This window comes from Orcinus orca, chromosome 10, assembly GCF_937001465.1.
Source record: "Orcinus orca chromosome 10, mOrcOrc1.1, whole genome shotgun sequence".
Classification (NCBI taxonomy): Eukaryota; Metazoa; Chordata; class Mammalia; order Artiodactyla; family Delphinidae; genus Orcinus; species Orcinus orca.
In genome coordinates this window covers 77,179,034-77,191,661 of record NC_064568.1, presented here as the reverse complement: position 1 = coordinate 77,191,661, position 12,628 = coordinate 77,179,034, and the positions used below count along the sequence as shown (strand labels likewise).

The 12,628-nt window shown below is 44.3% G+C and overlaps 1 protein-coding gene across 8 annotated transcripts in view; it reads left to right on the top strand.

Annotated features, from left to right (window-relative positions):
• ADGRF5 (adhesion G protein-coupled receptor F5) overlaps positions 1 to 12,628 on the top strand; it is a 112,084-nt gene that overhangs the window by 35,000 nt on the left and 64,456 nt on the right. The window contains exon 1 of one of the 8 annotated variants that reach the window (XM_033423867.2): positions 48 to 335. The exons of the other annotated variants lie outside the window; for them this stretch is intronic. The gene's annotated coding sequence lies outside the window, so the exon portion shown is untranslated. Of the gene's footprint in view, positions 1 to 47; positions 336 to 12,628 lie in introns of those variants that run through there. 8 annotated transcript variants of the gene reach the window in all.

Here is a 12,628-nt window from a genome sequence, read left to right as displayed (position 1 = left end):
GAATGACCTGAAGGACTTCCCATGGGCGTGAGGGAAATCGCATGCGCCATCCAGGGAAGAGGACCAGAAACCACTTCTTGCTTTCAAACAGCGCCTAGCCATCGGGGATGGCCCTGTGAGGCTCGGAGGACCACGGCAGGAAGGCACTGGTCAGCAGCGAGACTAAGCTCGGCTTGGAGCTGCCGGACCTGCCTGAGCCCTCCCGACGAGTCCTGCTTGACTCTCCCTTCACCGAGCATGAGGCTGTGGGGTGAATGGCCTCGTAGTGGAGACCTGGAAGTTTGTTAGACGTCTGATCAGAGCAGGAGCTGGCCTGGGACAACGGTGCTGGGAAGGTAACAGGCATTTCTCCTAATGGGGGTCTGTCTCCCTCTGTAGCAAGATCTCAGGGGCAGCTAGGTCACTCTGACACTGCTTTAAGTCATCTTTCAGTTACGACCCTCTGCCTGATTTTCTTTTCTGTAGCTGTGACGTGTGTTGGGAGCACAGAGCATGTCTGGTCAAGGGCATTTTGCATGCAGGCTGTTTGTTAAGTTGGTGACACTGCGTTTAGGGAGACTGAGTGTCAGGCAGTGAGCTGGGATGCTTTTAGGATTTCCTCTAAAATAAAAAAAGCTTTCCTTTCCTTTTTCTTTCTTTTTAATTAGTTTTCCCATCCCTGAGCCAGAAAGTACCGTAAAGACCAGAGCATTTTTGAATTGCTATGTGAGTGTATCCATGCCAGGCAGCAGGGGAGGCTACCCCGAGTGTAGCAGGAGGGGCATGGGTATCCTCAGGTCCCAGGCAGTCCTGGGAATGTGAAATGTAAGATGCTGCCCCACCCAGACTGAGGGGAAAGGGGTTTGCAGGTCAGCGCTGGGAAGGATGTCAGGAAAAGTGCTGGGATCAAGAGCAGGCAGGCTTGTCTCGAGTGTTCTAGAAGGAAGGAAATGCCCTATGATGTGTGGTTTGCTTAAACCATTTTTTTTAACATCTTTATTAGAGTATAATTGCTTTACAATGTTGTGTTAGTTTCTGCCGTACAACAGAGTGAATCAGCTATACGTGCACATATATCCCCATATCTCCTTCCTCTGTATCTCCCTCCCACCCTCCCTATCCCACCCCTCTAGGTGGACATAAAGCACCGAGCTGATCTCCCTGTGCTATGTGGCTGCTTCCCACTAGCTACCTATTTTACACTCATGCCACTCTCTCACTTCGTCCCAGCTTACCCTTCCCCCTCCCTGTGTCCTCAAGTTCATTCTCTATGTCTGCGTCTTTATTCCTGCCCTGCCCCTAGGTTCTTCAGAACCTTTTTTTTTTAGATTCCATATATATGTGTTAGCATACGGTATTTGTTTTTCTGTTTCTGACTTCACTCTGTATGACAGACTCTAGGTCCATCCACCTCACTCAAATAACTCAATTTCGTTTCTTTATATGGCTGAGTAATATCCATTGTATATATGTGCCACATCTTCTTTATCCATTCATCTGTCGATGGACACTTAGGTTGCTTCCATGTCCTGCCTATTGTAAATAGAGCTGCAATGAACATTTTTGTATATGACTCTTTTTGAATTATGGTTTTCTCAGGGTATATGCCCAGTAGTGGGATTGCTGGGTTATATGGTAGTTTTATTTTTAGTTTTTTAAGGAACCTCCATACTGTTCTCCATAGTGGCTGTATCAATTTACATTCCCACCAACAGTGCAAGAGGGTTCCCTTTTCTCCACACCCTCTCCAGCATTTGTTGTTTGTAGATTTTCTGATGATACCCATTCTAACAGGTGTGAGGTGAAACCTCATTGTAGTTTTGATTTGCATTTCTCTAATGATTAGTGATGTTGAGCAGCTTTTCATGTGCCTCTTGGCCATCTGTATGTCTTCTTTGGAGAAACGTCTATTTAGGTCTTCTGCCCATTTTTGGATTGGGTTTAAACCATGTTTTCTTGTACTTTGTAGAAAGCCAGGCCACACCACTTCACTGCAGCTCAGTTTTTCCCTTCATAAAGGGCTAATGTTTGGGGCCTTTCATTTTTGAATTACACAAGTAATGCATGACTATATTCGTACTATAATAGACTATGCCTAACAATTTTTCAAGTCCCGCATACCCGATATGCATTAGTTTTTTTCCCTCCCCAAATTTATCCCATCAGTTGTTTGCTGTGTATGTTACCAGTTAAATGACTTGTTTTTCTGTCTTCCCAGCTCTTAGGACAAGTCAGGGCACATAGGAGTACAAGAAATTCGCATTGTCAGATCCATGTATTGTTCTTTAACAATACCTTCCTCTCACTGGAAAGAAAAACTAATACATGGGGAATGTGAACAGCTCTTTTAATATTTAGAAAAGTTTGGAAGAGTTTTATTCATTTTCGGCATTATTATTTTTGTGTTGGTTTTGGCAACTAATAGTGTTCATAACAATTTCCCAGGGATTAAATTCTAGGTTTTTCAACTAGTAGCTTGGGCCTCTCTCCTGAAGGCCATCAAAGGCATTCTGTTCTGGAAAATAAAAGAAAAGAAAATTAACCAGATAGATAGATGGATGGATGGATGGATGGATAGATAGATGATAGCTAGCCAGCTAGATTAAGTGGTTGGCTCTGGGAAAATGGGGAGAGTGTGGGAGAGATTCCCTTTTCATTTAGTGGATAATAGTTGGGTTTAACAGATGGGTTCATTTTCTATTTCTTCTAGCTTTCTGTAAAAAGGTGGCCTTTTTTTTTTTTTTCCTTCCATACATTATTATGAGACAAGTGAATAAGAAGAAAGCACTGTGAACTAGTCGGTATGGGTCATGGAGAGAGGATCTGGAATGAAGTTGCATGAGCAACGTCAAGTCCAAGAATAATCACAAAATACTTTCAGTTGCTACTTGGCATCTTCTTGCCCTTCCCAAGGCTTCTCTACCCCATACTAGAGGGCCAGTCGGCCCTGCTGATTTTGGACATTCTCTGGTGCTTTCTTGACCATCCTGTTAAATTTGCCTGCCTTGACTCTTTCTCAGGGTAATTCAGTTAATCATTTCACCCTACTGCGCAGTGCTAGCCCCTGGTAGAGACCGCCTCATCCTTCACCATGTCATAGGTAAAGCAGGTAACTTGTTCCCATTTTATGGAATACGAAAATGAGAGGCTCGGAGGTTTCGTTGTTTGCTCAGCGTCTCACAATTAATCTTTTGGGGGCACTGAAATAAGAAGAAGCCCAGACGTCTGCCTTTCCAACATAAGGATAAAAGTCATGTGGAATAGAGAATGAATGGGATTGGCTAGATTCTATCAACTCGGTAGCAACATGGATTCCCAGTTGTGCTGGAAGTCTGTAGGCAGATTAAGCTATTGCCTGGTCCAGATTTTAGCAGATTCTAATGCCTGCTGTCCATTGGTATCACCCCCAGAAACTTAACAAAAAGAAAACGATGCCCAGACACTTCCCTGGAACAACTGAGTCAGAATCTCTGGGGAAACGGCTCGGGCATGGTTTTTTTGTGTGGTTCGTTTGTTTTTAAACCTCCAAAGTGATTCTGTTATGCAGTGAGGGTTGAGAACCACTGAGTCCAAACTGTAAGAGATAAAGTCTAAATTGAGAAGCAGAAGTGATAACCGCTTCATGGAGCCGAGAAGTTGGGGGCAGGAGTCCCAGCAGCTGTGAACATCATGGATTAGGATTCTGGTGGCCCTATTTATGAGAGGAACAGTCCCGTCTCACGTCTGCAGGTGAGAATGAAGAGGCATCTCTACTCCCCAGACAATGGCACTGCCTTTCAAGTTTAAATCAGAACAACCCCACTGGCTTCTCTGCAGATTCATGGGCTCCCTGTTACTTGCAGAGTTTACAAAATCAGATGAAATGTTCTAGGTAAACAGGACGTGCTCTTCTGCCGCCAAATGACTACGGGGGTGGGGGTCATCTATTCTACTCAGTGTCATTTTAACATGTGTCTCAGTTCCCAGAAAAAGAAATACTAATTATCCTTTGCATGATCTGCCACTTTCTGGATTGATCTATAGATGGATAGACAATAATTCAGAGCTGTTTGGGTTTTTTTTAATAGATTTTATTTATTTACTTATTTATTTTTGGCCGAGTTGGGTCTTCGTTACTGCGCGCGGGCTTTTCTGTAGTTGTGGCGAGCGGGTGTTACTCTTCGTGGCGGTGCCTGGGCTTCTCATTACAGTGGCTTCTCTTGTTGCAGAGCACGGGCTCTAGGTGCGTGGGCTTCAGTAGTTGTGGCACGTGGGCTCAGCAGTCGTGGCTCACGGGGTTAGTTGCTCTGCGGCATGTGGGATCTTCCTGGACCAGGGATCAAACCTGTGTCCCCTGCATTGGCAGGTGGATTCTTAACCACTGCGCCATCAGGGAATCCCCAGAGCTGTTTTTTAATCAGAAGATGTGTCCCTAGAAACTTCCTCGCTGACATTTCTCAGTAAAATCCAAATTAGTATCACTCATCGCTGTAATCTTTGTCTCCTTTATAAGGAGCACTGGGTGGGGGTGGGGCCTCTCAGCCTCAGTTTCCCCAGGTCCTGGGAGTTTCAACACAGAGTAGGTGCTGCAGGAAGGCTTGTTGGGTTAAATATCTGTGTTGAGGCGCTATGAATTCACACGTTATTTACCAGCTCAGCATTTCAACTCACGTTGTCTGATTCTAGTGATGATGGTTAAAATAACTGGCGTCTTGCCTGTTTCCTAAAAGAAAATCACCAAGGTGAAACCTTTAAAGTCACAGCTTAGTGGAAGCATTTACGGTGATAGGTGTGCAAAGAGCTGTGGAATTACAAAGACAGAGAATCCTTTCCTTTAATCAGCTTATACTCGGAATGGGAGGCAAGGCACAGGCCTTGGGAATTTTAATAATAACAGGTAATATTTACTGAGTACTTATTATGTGCCAGGCACTGTGTTCAGTGCTTTACAAAGACTATTAAGTCATATAGTTATTCCAATAATCCAATACCTCAGGTACTATTATAATACGTACTTTATAGACAAAAGGACACAGAGTTTTAAGTAAGTTGCCCGAGGCACACAAAGCTGGCAAGTAGGGAAGTTGGGATTCCAGCTCAGGCAGCCTGACTTACCAGTCCAGAGGCCTAATTCCTACGCTGTGCTCCAAAAACCACAACAGTGCTGCAAAAAAATCCAAATGCCAGGGCCAGCAGAGTAGCGGAGGAGAGAAATGCAGAGTAGTCCAAAGAATGATGTATCGCTCGAAAGACAAGAAAAGAGGCATGTGCTATAAAGGGTAAGAGCTCAGATTCGGCAACAGAGTTGGCTACATACTGTGTGACTTGGGGGGTGTGATTTAATCTACCGAAGTCTCAGTTTCTCCATCAGTAAAATGGGGATATTGCTATTTCAAACAATATAGGATTTAAGGATTAAATGAGCCTAGTACATGCAGAGCGCTTAGTCTAATGCCAGCATATAGCGAGGGCTTGATAAATGATAGCAACTGTTGTTACTAAGGGAATAAGCAAGACCTGAAATAATGAGTAAATCTCAGAAGGGAGGAGTGGGTCATTTCAGCTGCCACGAATTGTGTGAGAAGAAGCTAAGAGCTAGCAATCCATTCAACCAATATTTGTTGTTAATATTTGGGACACATTTTGCAAAAAAAGGTACAATAACAGCTTGTGAGTAGGTCAGCCTGTTCTGTATCCAAGTGTCATGGAAGAAAAATGTAGCAGGGCTGGGTTTTCCTTAGGTTGCGGTGACCATGCTTGCCAGGTGAATTCTCTGGGCATTTGAGAATGTTCAGAGTACTTGAATGTGGTACAGTGGCAATCTATGAAAAATAGTGTTCTAGGCAAAAGAATCAGCTGATGGTATTGGATATTGGACAGGGAGGAAAGGAGGGAGGGTTCAGGAGATTGCTGCAGTCATCCCGGTGATAGTGATAATGCTGAGATGGTAATGTCCACACCAAGATGGAGGCCGAGGAAAAGAAAACATGGCAGTGGAGGTATTTACAGGACTTAGCGAATGGTTGAATTGCTCCCCCGACTCCTGCCCTCGATTCTTGTAACCAGGAATACCTGTGGGGTTGTGAGTCTGTGAAACTGAAGAATGAAGCCAGCAGCTGGCAAACCTGGGAAGAGGTGGGTTAGGAGAGAAGAGACACATGAGTTCTGGCTGAGCTGAATTTACACCCAGGTGGAATAGTCCAGTTGGAAAGATGCTCCTAATATTTAGCAAAGAGATCAAGGTGGAAATAAAGTTAAACTGATAATTAAAACTACAGATGTGGGCTTCCCTGGTGGCGCAGTGGTTGAGAGTCCGCCTGCGATGCAGGGGACGCGGGTACGTGCCCCAGTCCGGGAAGATCCCACATACCGCGGACCGCCTGGGCCCGTGAGCCATGGCCGCTGAGCCTGCGCGTCTGGAGCCTGTGCTCTGCAACGGGAGAGGCCACAACAGTGAGAGGCCCGCGTACCGCAAAAAAAAAAAAAAAAGGAAATACTTTTTTTTTTTAGAACATCTTTATTAGAGTATAATTGCTTTACAATGGTGTGCTAGTTTCTGCTTTATAACGAAGTGAATCAGTTATACATCTACGTATGTCCCCATATCTCCTCCCTCTTGCATCTCCCTCCCTCCCACCCTCCCTATCCCACCCCTCTAGGTGGTCACAAAGCACCGAGCTGATCTCCCTGTGCTATGCGGCTGCTTCCCACTAGCTATCTATGTTTGGTAGTGTATCTATGTCCATGCCTCTCTCTCACTTTGTCCCAGCTTACCCTTTAGAAAATACCTTTCATAATAAGGTGAGGACTAAAGTCAGACCAACCAGATTAAGGAAGTTTTGGAATGGCCATGACTTCTCAGGGTACTGTATTTGGGGGGAAAAATAATACTTTTTTCATTTTAAGTAGCACACATACAGACATTATTCTTAAAGTCTAACAAAATGGAAATTTAAGAGAAGTGAAGTCACTGGCTAAGGACACCAATGCCTGATGTCAGAGATATGGAGTGAATGGGGGCTGGGAAAGGAGGGAACACAGAAGGCTAAGATGGCGCTGACAAATATTAAAATGTTGGAATAATTGAAACCACAAAGTAGATAAATAACTGCTGTCCCGGGGCCCCTGGATTGTCCGAAGTGCCCCCTCCCCGCTCTGCCTCGGTCACCGGGTTGCTTGCCTTGGACCCTTGCACAGACCTCCCCACTAACTGGCAATGAGGGCCCTGAGGCCTCTGCTCTTGCAGTGACCAGGGACTGCTCTGATTGGGCCACTATTGTTGTTATTAGAATACTCTGTTATTTTGAATCTCACCTCGTAAAGGGTAGAACCACAGAACTGTAAAGGTTTGGACCAACACCCAAGTCCCCTGAGGCTCTATACAGCCTGGCAGCCAACCCCATATGGCAGTCGAAATGCATTGTCTTGCCAGGGCTTAGGGAAACCCCTCCATGTGGTAAATGAAAGTAGCAAGATGGTTGAGATAAGAGCAGAGTTAGGAACTTAATGTTTTCGTGGAGATGGCAATCTCTTGCTCAAAGGTTAAAATCCTCCAGTGATTTACAACAAGGAAAGAAGGATAAAAGGTTATCAATGCCACACACATGTGCAGTGTGTTTTAGAAAGCTTGACCCCATTGTGTACAAACAAATGTTCCTCTGTAATCTGATAGGACTGAGCGACCCTGACACAATGCTACTGCAGGACTTTATTTTAAGGCAAAGGAAAATTAAATAGAAAAAAAAAATTTTAAAGGCAGTTCTTTCATTGGTATTGTGTTTCGTGTTTGTGTTAAATAAATATTTAGCTTATAGTTCTGCATGTGTGACGGATGAATCATCTCATTAGATAAGGTCAGCAAAGGTAAGTTTTATCACTTCTGTGTTTGAAAATACAGATCTGTGAAGGCGGGCTCTTAAAGGAGTCCTTGAGGACTTTTAATCTTCACTTCTGCAATTCAGGAGGGAGGTTATTGATGACATCCTGTCTTAATTGCAACCCTGAGCAAAGAATAATAATCTCAGTCAAATTTGCAATGGAAGTCCTGAAATTTCATACTACCATTCATCACCTGCCATCAGGAGGAGCTCTGCTTTGAATTATTCTCTAGTAGTAGCATAATATAGATATATGTGCCCCAGAACATAGGGAACGGGGCATAGGAAGATATACCATTGGCTTTTTCAAAGGATACAATACCTGTCTAGTTAGTCACACACAGGCCAAGGATTAGTAAGATGCATGGCTTTCCCCTGTTAGTGTCCTAGCATGCAGTGCAATTCTTCCTTTCTTAAAAAGAAAGCCATGCATATAACATCACCTTCTGTGCATGACACAGAAACCAAGCAGTTTACCTATGGGAAGAATCGCTACTCTCTCCTCCACTTTTTAACCAAATACCTTGAGTTTTATGTGCCCACCACATTCACAAGTCCTGACCTCCCATTTATAGCTGAACAGAGCAGGGAATCTCCAACCAGGAGGCAGTCGTCTGCCTGAGCATTAAAGGGTGGATAGAATTTAAATATGTGGTGATTATGTTGAGGCAAAGGGACAGGAAAAAAAGGGAGATCAAGAAACCAAGTAAATGATGACAGGATTACTTTGGTTTTGCCAAACACTGAAAAAGTTTGACCATAATAACTAGCCTTCCCCACTCCCACGATTAAGTCTCAAAGATTAATGTTCATATTATTACTTTTGCATGAACACTGGGAAATCTCTTGTACTATTTTAAATTATGAAAAAGCAACCAGCTACAGTAGTGAAAATATGATAGGTGCTTATTAAATAAGCCAGCTCCAGGTCACGAGGCCTTCAGCATCAGCAAAAGCCATTGCCTTTGTTCCGAAGGCAGCTGGGAGCTGAACAGAGGTGACACATGAGAAGAGCACTTCCAGAAGGTCAATCTTGCATCTATATAGGTGATGCACAGAGAGGAAAAGAATCCAGCCATCGCAGTGGTGCATGTGAGGGGCAGTGAAGGCCTGGACTTGTGTAGTCAACCAGAGATGTGAGAGATAAGTGCAAGAGATAGTTACGATTAGGCTCAGAAGCCTAAGTGAGGTTACAATGGATTTGAAGTAATTGTGAGAAATTTTGGCACCTTCAGAGGACAATTCCTCTACCCCAAATCTGAAATCACCAGGGGCCATCAGCTCCCTGGCTTTGCTGAAAAGAAAACTGAGACTCAGAGAGGTGAAGTGACTTGCCCCAGTTCACGAACCAATCAGTGCCAAAGTGAGGCTAGAATTCAGTTGCCTGGTCTAAGGTCCATATAGAGAAAGTATTTCATTTATTCTTATTGATATCCCACTGAGAAGATCTCATAGGCCAAATGGTACCTTTTCCCAATGGAATAGATTGCAAAATTTATAATTTTGTCACTACCACATATCAACTGTGCAATCTTGGTGAGCTACTCATCCTTCTAACCTTCCATTTCCATTTTTGAATATGGAATAATTAGGGATAATTTAGTGGTATCATAGGATCATTGAGAGGGTTAAATGACATAATCCTTGGAGAGAGCTTAGCACCATGCCTGAAACAGATCCAGTAAATGACAGGGATCTATCACCATCAGCATCACCATCATCACCACCATCATCACCATCATCATCACCATCAGCATTCTCATCACCATCAGCATCATCACCATCAGCATCACCATCATCACCATCATCATCACCATCAGCATCACCATCAGCATCATCATCACCATCAGCATCATCACCATCAGCATCACCAGCATCACCATCAGCATCATCATCACCATCAGCATCATCACCATCTTCATTGCTGATAATTATTCTCCACCATCCTATCACAAACAACTTGTCTGACTGTAGGACAACACTATTATCTATTGATAGAATTTTAAGAATCCTTGGTTGAGTTCTTCAGTCCTGACTGACTCAACCCCTAGCTGCCTTTGAGACACATAGCCCTTGCCAGGCCCTAGTTTTCTCATCTAAAAAACTAAGAGGTGTGCGTGCGTGCATGTGTGTGTGTGTGTGTGTTAGTATGTGTGTGTGTGTGTGTGTTTGTAGAGGGCTGGCAAGAGTGCTTGAACTAGACATGAATTCTCGTTTGTCTTTCAGTTTTAAACTGTGTATGTTTTATGCTCTATTCAGACACACCAATAATCCATTTTTCAATTTTCATAAAAACATTCCCAGAGTAAATAGTAAATACTGGGCAGCAGACCAGAGGGCCACACTCACACTTTTTGAGTGATAAAAAATAAAAAGAGATATCATTTTTATTGAATTCTGTATTAGTTTGCTAGGAACACTGTAATAAAGTCCTGCAGATTGGGTAGCTTAAACAACAGAAATTTATTTTCTCACAGTTCTGGAGCTTGGAGGTCTGAAATCAAGGTGTTGGCAGAATTGGTTTCTTCAGAAGCCTCTCTCCTTGGCTTGTAGATGCTGTCTTCCTCTGGTGTCTTCATGTGGTCATTCCTCTGCGTGGGTCTGTGTCCTAATCTCCTCTTACATGGTCACTGGATATATTGGATTAGGGCCCCACCCATATGACCTCATTTTGATGCAATGACCTCTTTAAAGACCCTGTCTCCAAATAAGGTCACATTCTGAGCTGCTGGGGTGTTGGAATTCAACACATTAATTTTGGAGGACACGACTCAGCCCTTAAGAAATTCAGCTGTGACCAGGCTTTCTTGTGCTTCGTGGGCACAATCTCTAATCTTTACAACAATGCTGCAAAGCGGGTGCTGTGATCCCCATTATTCACATCAGGAAACTGAGGCTCCATGGGGTTAAGTGTCTCACCAACAGTTACTAAGTGATGGAGCTGGAATCAGAACATAGGCCTGTTTTGCATCAAAGCTAGTGCTCTTTCCACTACAGTCTGTTATAGGAAGGAGAGAATCACTGGACCCCTAATGTCATTACATTCATTTTCTTTCCAAGTCAGAGCAAACAATAGCTCTGCCTTCTCTGTTGATGGTGATTGCTCAGGAGAGCAACGCACACCCAGGGACCGTGGCTGAGCCTTTGTCACAGTGGTTGGACAAGCTGACCAAGGCAACGTCCACAAGGAATTCAAGGGACAGCTAAACAGCGCCCGTTGGGCTGCTTTGTTCCCTTTAAAGAGACAAGGGCCTCTGCTTAGGCTCTTCTCCTTTGCCTGGGATTCTCTTTTCTTTTCCCGTTTTACATTAAAAAGTTACCCATCCTTCAGGGTCTGGCTGGCGACCTCGGTCACTCCCAAACTCACCCAACTTCCCCCTGTCCAACCTCCTCCAGTCATCTCATCCCTTCACACTGCAGCTCACGTTGGAGACAGGCCAAGTTGGGGGCGATTCTCACTCTGTTACTTACTAGCTGGGCCGCCTGGGTCAGTACGGTAACCTCTCTGAGACCCTTCACGTCCTCATCTATGAATTAGGATTAAAATACCTACCTCACAGGCTTATTGTGAGAGGCAAATTAAGTGAATGAACATATTAATGGCACTGAGGGCTGTGCCTGGTACCTAGCAGGCGATTAGTAAATAGCATCTTTTAAACTTACATTTTTTCTTCCAGTCTCTGTTGCATGCCTTCCCGATGAGATTGAGAACTTCTTAGGAACAAGGACCATGACTCATGTCAATTCATGAATGCGTGGCACGAATTTAGGCCTACAGAAAGTTCTCAATGTTTGTTGGTTCATAATTGTGCACCGTGATTGATTCTATGTGAGATATATAATAAACCTCAAATAACAGACTTGGCTGCTTAATTGCATCAAAAACTATTGGTAGATCACATTTGAGTCCATAATCCCATGAAACCATTCATTCATCCACCATTGATTGACTGCCTCCTAAATGCATCCCCCTTAAGATTCTGTTTCTATGTAGTTTCTTTAGTAGACAGAGGACCATAGGCTGGTGATGGAAAGTGACAGGAGTGTGGATAGAGCAATGGGATGCTGAAAATGTGGACCTGCAGACCTCAAACCTCCCTCTGCATCAGAAACAGCTGGGACAGATACAGATGCTCAGTTCCCTACCCTGCCAGAAATGCTCATTTAATTGGTCTGGCATGATATTAAAACAACAAATAAACAAATGAAAAGAGGAAAAAAAAAAAAAGAGAAATTCCCCAGGTGCTTGTTCTGACGTGCAGGCAGGGATAAGAACCATTTAAGCAGATGATGCTCAAATACTCCAGGGAACTTCCTTCCAGGGTGGTGGTACCCAGGCAATGTTAAGGGGAGGGGTTGTGCTCAGGGACCAAGCCAGGAGCAGAGCCCTGGGCTGGAGGAAGGACGAGGCACCTGGGCAGAGGCTGATCAAATGTGGGCTTGCTTTCACCTCTTGCCTTCCTTCTCCCCAGGGGGAGCCAAGGAGAGTATCCAGGCTGGGATCCCCAGGGGAGAGGGGCCGAGAACACCAGAGAGCACCGGGAGGGCAGAGCTGTGTAGAGCTCAGGAAATCATTCCCAGAACGAGTCTCACGATTGCCCTATTTATACGGAGCTTGGAATCATAAATTGATGATGACATTGGGTCATCAGACCACACAGATGTGGTCATTTCAAGAACAGGCTTCTGAACTTGCAAGGTGTACAAGCCTCTTCACTCCTGCTCCCACCCCCTCCATCAAATTGCCACAGCTCAGGGCTGATGAAGGGTTTCCTGGAGACCAGCTGATCTGA